Source organism: Anabrus simplex, chromosome 8, assembly GCF_040414725.1.
Source record: "Anabrus simplex isolate iqAnaSimp1 chromosome 8, ASM4041472v1, whole genome shotgun sequence".
NCBI classification, from domain to species: domain Eukaryota; kingdom Metazoa; phylum Arthropoda; class Insecta; order Orthoptera; family Tettigoniidae; genus Anabrus; species Anabrus simplex.
The window spans coordinates 194,332,634-194,344,078 of record NC_090272.1 but is presented as its reverse complement, the minus strand read 5'-3'; the positions used below and the strand labels follow the sequence as shown (position 1 = coordinate 194,344,078).

The 11,445-nt window shown below is 42.0% G+C and overlaps 1 protein-coding gene across 1 annotated transcript in view; it reads right to left on the bottom strand.

Annotated features, from left to right (window-relative positions):
* S6KL (S6 Kinase Like) overlaps positions 1-11,445 on the bottom strand; it is a 632,786-nt gene that overhangs the window by 339,322 nt on the left and 282,019 nt on the right. The window lies entirely within an intron of this gene.

Here is an 11,445-nt window from a genome sequence, read left to right as displayed (position 1 = left end):
ATTTTCCCTAAAACATTTGGAGGAGGTTAGTGTAACACTGTTTACATTTTAGGGAAAATATACTTTTTGCAAGTCTTCCTAGTACTTTCTAGACAATTAAAGAATAGCACAGAGTTCGATTACCTTCGCTCTGAAGGTTACTGATAAATGTGTACCTAAAGATTTTAAAATGTCACTTTCGAAAATGTAGTGTTAACTGAGGGGGGAATGGTAGTGATGCCGCGATGTATAACACACTATTTTCTTGCAGTATCATACAAATATTATGTATCTTGTTTGGATTTAAGAAAGCTTACTCTATTCAAAGAAGTGAAAAAACCAAAACCTCTTTAACATTTCAAATGCAGGAGGAGGAAATCCACCATAAACAAGGGCATACGAGCTGTTCCCTGATGTGACAAGTATAATTTTTCAGAAAAGAACATTTTCAAAATATTCTGGTGAAATATATATACATCCTTTCCTCCCCCCTCTCCCACGCCAGAGAGAGATAAACGACAGTGCAACATAGAACATTGCTTCTAATTTCCTTATAGCTACTGTTTTTGAGAGATAATTTGAGTTAATGTCCTCCCAGTCACCAGCTGGCGTTTGTTACTTAAGTTGCAACATGAATCTGTCTGCATAGAGAGAGAATACACTTAAGGATAGCTGCCCTAACATTAGGGAAACCACAAAGGTTCAACTTGCTGATTAATCCTAATGACAATAAGAAAATATATTTAATTTTCATTTGATTTTTTAATGTTTAAATTTCGGACAGCTATCCCCCTCTTCCGATGGATTCTATTTATTCAAATAACATTAAAATTTTGCAGATTATTTTGTACTATCTGGAGTGAATCTCTCAAAATCGTAATTGACACTTCTTGTACAACATTAGTAGGGAGTCAAAACCTTTTTTTAAATATTCACAGAGAAATTTGTGACTGTTTCCACGCGCACCAAACAACATACCAATAACTTCCCAACTGTTAATTTTATACTTCTGTTCCAACGCACGAACGCAAGGCTCATAGTGCCTTTTCTTTTCTGTATCAACCTCTTTGGACTGCATTTCGTCTTGCTCAAATCTATTGGATCCATAATGACGCCTTTGTTAGATTTGTTAAGAGCTCCCGAATATCGTATGTGACAAATCAAACAACACTAAAATGGTATTTAATTTCGTTGGTAGAGCATGTGTTCTAAATTTGTACCATCACGTTCCACACATTGTTCATAACATTTCTGAAGATTATTAATGAAAAATTATGAACAAAACTGTTGCAAGGATACAAAATATGATAATTATCTTCTCGCGTAATTCAAGAAGATTTGTAGGAGGGTCCAAGTGTCTTGAAAACTGATTCCCTGAACACGGCCATTCCGCCCCCCTTATATCTTGGCATCTGGAGCCTTGAAATCCGAGACCAGGAAGGGTACGGGAATGGAATTCCAAGAGAAATCAGCCGAAATCCAAAGTGCCATTGCTGAAGAGTGAGCGACTCCCCCTGCGATGTGGGCTGTATCCATTGCCATTCGAGGGGTAAGTTTCTGGCGCGAGGAAAACGGCGCAAATCCCACACGAAAGGGGTAATAATAGGTCCTGCAGACTATCTGGTCCATTTTTAAAAATTCTGTGCAGCATCCTCAACGAAATAAGGGCCCAATATCTATGACGGGTCACGACGCACCAAACAGTAACATGCACACTATGTAGTGGTTTCTGTATCCAGAACAGAGTTGTTCGTAGGCTGATGCAGTGATCATGGTGAATATGACTTTCATCTGAAAACCGTATGTTGAAAAATAAACCTGGGTCATCATATGTCATGGATAACACTCGGCTGGAGTAATAGAATCGGGCTCACTAGTCCCTTTCTGTTAGAAGCTGAACAACTTGAATGTGGTTTGCAGATCCACCCAGCTCTGTAAGCACCCACCGAACAGACCTATTGTTCAGAGTTTCGGCAATGATCGTCGTAGACTACACTTTGGGTACTGTAACACCTGTTGGAGAAGTCATCGAAAATTCTCGTTAGTGGTCGCGTTTGTTGGGCACCCCGTTGTCCCATTTCGTTGACATAAGACGCATTGTTCTCTTATTTGATGCCTCCTTATTAAATCGCTCCTCGTACAGTTCATTTACGAGAAGGAAACTCTGTCCATTGTGAGACCCCACTGCGTTTTGTTGTTTAAGTCAGCAGTCTATACACTGGTTTGATGCAGCTCTACATGCCACACTATCATGTGCTAATATTTTCATTTCTGCTTAACTACCACATCTTACATCTGCTTGTCGTATTCATGCCTTGGTCAACCTCTACCGTTCTTACCACCTACGCGTCCCTCAGAAACCAAGTGACCGGGCGAGTTGGCCGTGCGGTTAGGAACGCACAGCTGTGAGCTCGGATCCGGGAGATAGTGGGTTCCAACCCCACTGTCGGCAGCCCTGAAGATGGTTTTCTGTGGTTTCCCATCTTCACAACAGGCAAATGCTGGGGCTGTACCTTAATTAAGGCCACGCCGCTTACTTCCCATTCCTAGACCTTTCCTGTCCCATCGTCGCCATAAGACCTATCTGTGTCGGTGCGGCGTAAAGCAGCTAGCAAAAAAAAAAAAAAAAACTGAACAAGTCCTGGGTGTTTAAGATGTGTCCTATAATTCTATCTCTTCTTCTCGTAAAATGTAGCCAAATCGATCTCTTCTCACCAATTCGATTCAGTATCTCTTAATTTGTGATTTTATCAATCCATCTCACTTTCGGCATTCTTCTGTAACACCACATTTCAAAGTCTTCTATTCTCTTTTTTCTGAGCTAGTTATCGTCCAAGTTTCACTTTCATACAATGCCCCGCTTAAGACGAAAGTCTTCAAAAACATCTTTCTAATCTACGTTCGAAGTGCGCAAATTTCTTTTCTTAAAAAAGACCTTCCTCGCTTGTGCTAGTCTGTATTTTATGTCCTCCTTCCATCTGCCATTGTTAGTTATTTTACTATCCCAAGTAACATTATTCATCTAATATTTCCTAATATTTCCTGCACCCCCTGACTTTGTTCCACTGTACTCCATTACTTTTGTTTTCGACTTATTTATTTTCATCTTGCACTCCTTTCTCAGGACTGTGTCCACACCATTGAGCAATTTCTCGAGATGGACAATATAATCGGCAAATCTCAGAAGTTTGATTCCCTTCCCAAATTCCTCATTTATTTCATTTACCGCCTGTTATACCTAAATAATGAAAAGGAGGCCCCCTGCAACTTCGCCTCACTCTTTTCTGGATTGCTGCTTCTTTTTCAAAGCCCTCGATTCTTATCACTGCAGAATGATTTTTATACATATTGTAGATAATTCTTCGCTCTCGGTATCTGGTCCCGATCACCTTCAGAATCTCAAAAAGCTTGATCCAATCAACATAATCGAATGCCTTTTCTAGATCTACGAACGCCATGTACGTAGGCTTGTCCTTCTTAATTCGATCCTGTAAGATCAGACGTAAAGTCAGGATTGTTTCACGTGTTCCTACATTTCTTCTGGATCTTCTGGATATGATCTTCTCCCAACTCAATTTCAAATTGTATTTCCATTCCTCTGTAAATAATACGTGTCAAAATTGTGCAGGGCTGAGATACTAAACTAATGGTGCAGTAGTTTTCACACCTGTCAAAACCAGCTGAAATAATCTTATTATTATTATTCTTCTACCGATTTTCCCACACGTGTGGGATCGCGTGTGCGAACTGTGTAATACATTTGGGTCTGGCCCTGTTTTATGGCCGGATGCCCTTCCTGACGGCAACCTTATATGGAAGGATGTAATCACTATTGCGTGTTTCTGCGATGGTTGGTAGTCTGAAAATGACGAGGAAAGTGTTGGAACAATCCCCGAGCCAGAAGAATTAATTAAACACGATTAAAATCCCCGACCATCTGAACCGAAGGCCTCACCGCTGACCATTCAGCCAATGAGTCGGACCAGTTGAAATAATGTTCCACGATAACCACCTTCTCCTCTGCTGTAAGAATCATAATTTCACAAATCAACACAACACTGAACTCACAATATGTCAAAATATTATAACAATAAAAATTATTCATTGTTAGAAAAACATGGACGGCAGGTGAGCAATAATTTCAAATGTCCTTTGTTTTGCCGCACGTTGTAAAATTGCATCATGAATCGGTCATTGCAGATTTTTTTTGCTACAATTTGCTTCACGTCGCATCGACAGACGTATGTCTTACAGAGGCCTTAATTAAGATACAGCCCAAACATTTTGCTGGAGTGAAAATGGGAAACCACGGAATGCCATCTTCAGGGCTGTCGATAGTGGGGTTCGATCCCACTATATCCCACGACCAAAACCTCGCAGCCACTTCCTCGATATTGCCGAAATATAATGAGCCACAAGATTCTAATTTTACAAGGGAGATAAAAATAATCTTACAAACTGATATTTCTTTATCAATAAAATGTTATCGGTTGTAAAATCATTCAAGACCAAAAGCCACTAAAAGTTTTCGATTTTTAACCTTTTATTTGTTCAACAAGTTTATTTTTTGAAAACAGACTCATGTCCTTTCTGCAATGAACGAACAATCCACGAAGGTAAAAATCAATGAGATGCTACACACGGTTTTTAGTGTCTAGGAAATACATTCGGCCGGCTATTTACTAGTAACAAACTTAAAATCTGTGTTCACGTCATTTTTAAGGAATTCATGCTTCAGTAAGTGTTCAGAAAGGAAATCTCTGTTAACAACATCGATGAATTCTTCTGGCCAGGTTAGTGAGCATTGTATTCGAAAGTCATCCACTCGGTATGGGAGAAATATATTTTCATTTCCTTGGGAATTCTTCCCGTAGTTGAAGCTAAAAGTCACGTATTCTGACAGTATTTCACTGTTTACACAAACCACTGTAAACTTTTTGGATACTCTTTTTGATCGTAATACAGCATCCCTCAGGGAGGTAGATCCTATCATGGTTCCTTTCGAATTTCTTTATGACAAATTCTCCGTCATTTGGGGGAAAACTGTTCCCTCTTATGGGGAAATAGTGCTTTACTATTTTAGATCTCTCACTCGAGATCACGTATAGACAGAAACGAACCATTACACCTATATGATTTTTGTTCTGACCGGCACAGCCGTCAGAGAAACTTTAAGAAACGAGATTTCCACTTCCGGAGGTTCACTCGGCCTACACCAAAAATGAGTACCAGGTTACGGATAGTGGAAGCCTTTACCTTCCACCCCTCCAAGGGCCTTAATGGCCTGTACGGAGATGACCTTGACTTTACTTACAGACGTCAGAGAACAGACGTAGCTATTTTTCCCTTTATGTTCATTACAAGAACTCGCGCAGTAACTATCTGACATACTTTCAGACATGCTGGTGACTGTTTAAACTTCAATAAACAACCATTGGCTGCAATACAAGTGTTAATATTCTGTCACCTTGTTGATGGTTCAAATCCATCCACGCAGAAAGGGCATCAGTCAGTGACTCAATGAGGTTTCTGTAACGACCATGATTTTCAAGACCCAGTCTACAGAGCGTTTGTTGAATTAGTCACGACCTTTCTGCACAGGCTGTTACATCTGTCAATGAACATACAAAAACCCATAAAAAACTAATTTTCGTATAAAAGGTGACTCGCGACGTTTCTGTAGTGACCGGTTCAAATATATAACAAATCGAATACATGTGTATTCATAACATATACAGAAAACAGAAATTTCAGCACAGAAATATACTGTTTTTTTTATTTAAATTCTTTGGGCTGCAATTTACAAACATATAGGCTGGCAGCTTCATGAGAATAACACCGCTGTATAAATGTAACGTAGTGAGAAAACGAGCAAAGAATCTATAAGATGTTTGAATGCGCTATTCCGATCAATTTATATATACATGGTGTTTCCGTGATGATGTTACAAACTTTCAGGGATGATGGAGGGAGCAAAATGGATCAATTTGAGATAAAGGAACCATGTTCCGGAAACGATCGAGTCAAACGTTAAGCAAAATTCTACTCATTTAATTCCGTTTCACAAACTACTCCATTTACAACAATGGCGTCCCCCTGCGTCAATGCACAAAGTTCTGTCACCCCAGCGTCTGTTAAGAACGTACGGGCGTTAAACAACTTGGATTATTGACCAAAATATGGCTTCCGATTGAGATAGCTAAAATTAAAATTCAGGAAACTCGATCGTCAAAAAGTACCAGTGTTTCGCCCAGAGTGCGGCATGGGCTCATCAGTTGGATAGCGCACCTTTTCCAAGACACTGGCCGGCTAGCACGCCGGTAGCGACACCACTGCAAGCCATACATGTGATAAGCACAATGCAGTGCCGACGATTGAGTTTCCTGAATTTTAATTTTAGCTATCTCAATCGGAAGCCATATTTTGGTCATGCTAGCCCGGGAGGAAAATATAGCAAGTGGAGATGCAATTCTCCCCTAGTACGTCGGCACTGCATTGTGCTTATCACATGTATGGCTTGCAGTGGTGTCGCTACCGGCGTGCTAGCCGGCCAGTCTCTTGGAAAAGGTGCGGTATCCAACTGATGAGCCCATGCCGCACTCTGGGCGAAACACTGGTAATTTTTGACGATTGAGTTTCCTGAATTTTAATTTTAACTTGGATTATTAATAACCTTTGACTCGAACGTTTCCGGACTACGGTTTCTTATCTCGAATTTATTTATTTGCCGTCCTCCATCGTCCCTGAAAGTGTGTAACATAGTCACGGACAGACCCTGCATAAAGCAAGTGCACGCACGTAAGTGCGACTATACGACAAGGCTAATAAGAAATCGACGATGTTGTCGCTACATACAGCCGTTGATAGAATTAAGTTCCTGATATTCTAATACCAAAATGGTAAATGGAATCATGAGCTGAATTGTCAATATGATACTCCCTGTTTTGTGATGCACACAGCAATGTATATCAACACAATTAGTTGTCTTAAAGGCTGTGGTACAGACCTGCCAACAATTGCGGATTTTGTATAATTCGTACGGATCTTATGCTAATATTACAATATTACGGGTAAGGACAAATTTATTACGGAAATATATATATATATACTTAAATGACAAAAACATGTTTAATCTTAAACGAAGAGCGGGGTGATACTGTGACATCACGAAGCGCAAAGAGCATACACGCATTCCTATCATGCCTTACTATGGCCAACTGGTTGGTCTTTGTTCTTGCCTTCAGCGACTTCTCAATATGGCGCCATATTCATTCAGTCAGTCATCGCGCATAGTTGTTGTCCTGGCTTTCTTATTCCGATTACACTGACTGACAGAGCAAATGCAACACCAAGAAGGAGTGGTTCGAAAGGGATGAAAGTTGGGGAAAAAACAGAGACGGCACGGACGAATAACTGATGTTTATTTCAAACCGATATGCAGGTTACACAATGCGCACGGCATCGACTCAGTAGGATGTAGGACCACCGCGAGCGGCGATGCACGCAGAAACACGTCGAGGTACAGAGTCAATAAGAGTGCAGACGGTGTCCTGAGGGATGGTTCTCCATTCTCTGTCAACAATTTGCCACAGTTGGTCGTCCGTACGAGGCTGGGGCAGAGTTTGCAAACGGCGTCCAATGAGATCCCACACGTGTTCGATTGGTGAGAGATCCGGAGAGTACGCTGGCCACGGAAGCATCTGTACACCTCGTAGAGCCTGTTGGGAGATGCGAGCAGTGTGTGGGCGGGCATTATCCTGCTGAAACAGAGCAGTGGGCAGCCCCTGAAGGTACGGGAGTGCCACCGGCCGCAGCACATGCTGCACGTAGCGGTGGGCATTTAACGTGCCTTGAATACGCACTAGAGGTGACGTGGAATCATACGCAATAGCGCCCCAAACCATGATGCCGCGTTGTCTAGCGGTAGGGCGCTCCACAGTTACTGCCGGATTTGACCTTTCTCCACGCCGACGCCACACTCGTCTGCGGTGACTATCACTGACAGAACAGAAGCGTGACTCATCGGAGAACACGACGTTCCGCCATTCCCTCATCCAAGTCGCTCTAGCCCGGCATCATGCCAGGCGTGCACGTCTATGCTGTGGAGTCAATGGTAGTCTTCTGAGCGGACGCCGGGAGTGCAGGCCTCCTTCAACCAATCGACGAGAAATTGTTCTGGTCGATATTGGAACAGCCAGGGTGTCTTGCACATGCTGAAGAATGGCGGTTGACGTGGCGTGCGGGGCTGCCACCGCTTGGCGGCGGATGCGCCGATCCTCGCGTGCTGACGTCATTCGGGCTGCGCCTGGACCCCTCGCACGTGCCACATGTCCCTGCGCCAACCATCTTCGCCACAGGCGCTGCACCGTGGACACATCCCTATGGGTATCGGCTGCGATTTGACGAAGCGACCAACCTGCCCTTCTCAGCCCGATCACCATACCCCTCGTAAAGTCGTCTGTCTGCTGGAAATGCCTCCGTTGACGGCGGCCTGGCATTCTTAGCTATACACGTGTCCTGTGGCACACGACAACACGTTCTACAATGACTGTCGGCTGAGAAATCACGGTACGAAGTGGGCCATTCGCCAACGCCGTGTCCCATTTATCGTTCGCTACGTGCGCAGCACAGCGGCGCATTTCACATCATGAGCATACCTCAGTGACGTCAGTCTACCCTTCAATTGGCATAAAGACCACTCCTTCTTGGTGTTGCATTTGCTCTGTCAGTCAGTGTATTTTGTGTTTAAGAAGTGCTTTTGTGCTGCAGAAATGAAGTGTGTCTGTGTTTCCAACAACAGGGCGTGAATAAAAATAATGTGCAGCAGAAGTATCGTGATAAAGATACAGAAAAATGGCCATGTTTAATATCTTCGAAAATTAGTGTTAACCACATGATTTTTAGCGTGTGTTGTGATGTTTCTGTCCCCCATGGTGATAGAAGGGGCACAAACTCTGAAACACAAATCGCAGGGGAAAAAATATGGCAATTAATAAACTAACAACAATTTCTTTATCAATAGTGGGGAGATAGCGATATCAATGCAGATCTTTTTTTTTTTTTTTTTTTACATCGTTCCTTGTAGAACATAATGATCCGACTGTAGTTTGTGACCATGCAGGGAATTTGTTACAATGTGATTTCCGTCGCACCGACACAGATAGGGCATATGGCGGCGATAGCATAGAAAAGAAAAAGAGCTACGAGTGAGAACAAAGCGACCGTGGCCTTAATTAAGGTACAGCCCCAGTATTTGCCTGGTGTGAAAATGGGAAGCCACGGAAAACCGTCTTCCGGCTGCCGACAGTGGGGTTCGAACTTACTATCCTCCGAATGCAAGCTTATAGCAACGTGACCCAAACCACGCGGCCACTTGCTCGGAGCAGGAGATTTTTCGAAGCATTGCTTCCGGATTCAAAAAGTGTGCAGAAGTATGGCTGCAGGATAACAAAAACTTCTACACTTGTAAATGTTATGGCTCACAGCCGCGCGCCTCTAACCGCACGGCCAACTCGCCCGATGTTATGGCTAGTAATACAAAACAAGACATAGTTCGAAATTTGCAAAGCGTGCCATTTTCTTTAGCTAGTGATGCCAGTGATGTCAAGCTTTACCCGTTGGTTGTTTCGGTTTATAATCTAGAACAGTTTCAGGTGTGCACTCGACTATTTTTTATTAGAGAATGCCAACAATACAGGCGCACGTTATTTTGTTCTAACAATGAGTTTTCTATTCTAAGTATTCCTTGGAAAAACCATGTAGCTGTTGCTTCTGACAATGCCAACACATTGATCGGAAGTAATAAACGCTATCAGAAACACTGATGTCCATGCCATAGGATTCATTTAGCTGTTCGAAACGCTTATGTTTATTTGTCAGTATACATTGAATATTTTCTGCTTCAAATTTTCTATTAACTCGAAAAACATTTCAAAGGACTTACCACTATATCACCGTTGCGCCTAGAAAACCCGCTATGTAACATGTTTCAGCTTAGAACTCTAACCGAAGGTTCTGTCGTCTAAGGTTCAGTATTACACGATATCAATAAATTTTCGTGCGAAGTGACCATGTGATGCGGGTCAGTAATTCTCCGATAACATTAACTCGACGACGATATCAAGAGATATGTGGTGCTGATCCTAACAAGATTAGTACACATTGACTTTCTTTTTCTTGAATTTATCACCAGGATCCTGGATCAGTTGGAGGCCCTAACCCTAATATTTTGCAGGAACAAGGAAAAGAAAAAAGGAGAAGAATTCACAAACCAATCTGAATCGGTGAGGTCTTTCTTTCTTGATCCCAAGATAAAGTTAAACTGTTACTTTCTTCAGAGTGTACTGCGCATTTTAATCATGTAAATTTGTTTTTATAACTAGATGTTCCAGTTGCACATGTATTGATAAGTAAACTTAATAGTCTTTCAACCGACTTGCTGGTAAGGCTTATTCCATCTTATGTGCAAGGAAGAATTGCTTCAATTACCGAGATGGGATTTAAAGAAAGAAAGAAAGAAAGAAAGAAAGAAAGAAAGAAAGAAAGAAAGAAAGAAAGAAAGAAAGAAAGAAAGTACAAGAAAAGAGATGAGAAATTGGTGGTTAGAGCTAAGTGTAGGGCTTGTATGAAAGAATAAGAATGAAGTGCTGGTAATAATCAAGAGTTTTATTCCTTTATTACAGAGTTTTACTTTGCAGCTTGTGATTATATCGTGACAAAATGTCCTCTTGGTGATGAATTTTTGAAACACACACAGGTTCCTAATTTCAATCTGAGACGAAGTGTTTAATACCAGTTGAAGTACCCGTTCCCCGTACGGATTTAGGATCTAGGATTAAAGTGGTTAAATTACGGTGGCCCACAAATGTATGGGCGTCTTACAACACGCTCTTGCAGACCTATTAGGTCGTGTTCTGTACATGTAGTACATGTTGTTGATTGATGATGATGATTATTGCTTAAAAGGGCCTAACATCTAGGGCATTGGCCCCTAATGGTGAAATGAGACGAAATGCAATGGCAATTTAAAAGTACAAAATCCATCCACTGACCAGAATTCAGAACGTTATAATGAAGAATGAATGGATGAATATAAATTTAAAAGAATCAGTGGATCCGACCCGCAATAGCTCACCTTCCCAGAAACTATAATACTGACCAAGGGACTGCTTCCAAAGCACAGTCCTGAATCGATGATGCTTGTTGTCTAAAGGGGTTCAATATCCAGGTCAACGGCCCCTCATAATGGCACTTATCGCTAGTAAAGTAGAACCTTGGTATTTCTCAAGTTGCGGTACTAATCACGGTGTTCCGAACATCATGCTACTACTCACAAGTATTGTACGTCGCACAGGTAACGTGGACCTATGGTGGTTCTCACATAATGGCGCCACTCATAGGCAACGCAAACCCATGGTGCACGTCACATAGGTGTACTAAGCACAGGGACTCGTACTATCCCGTGGT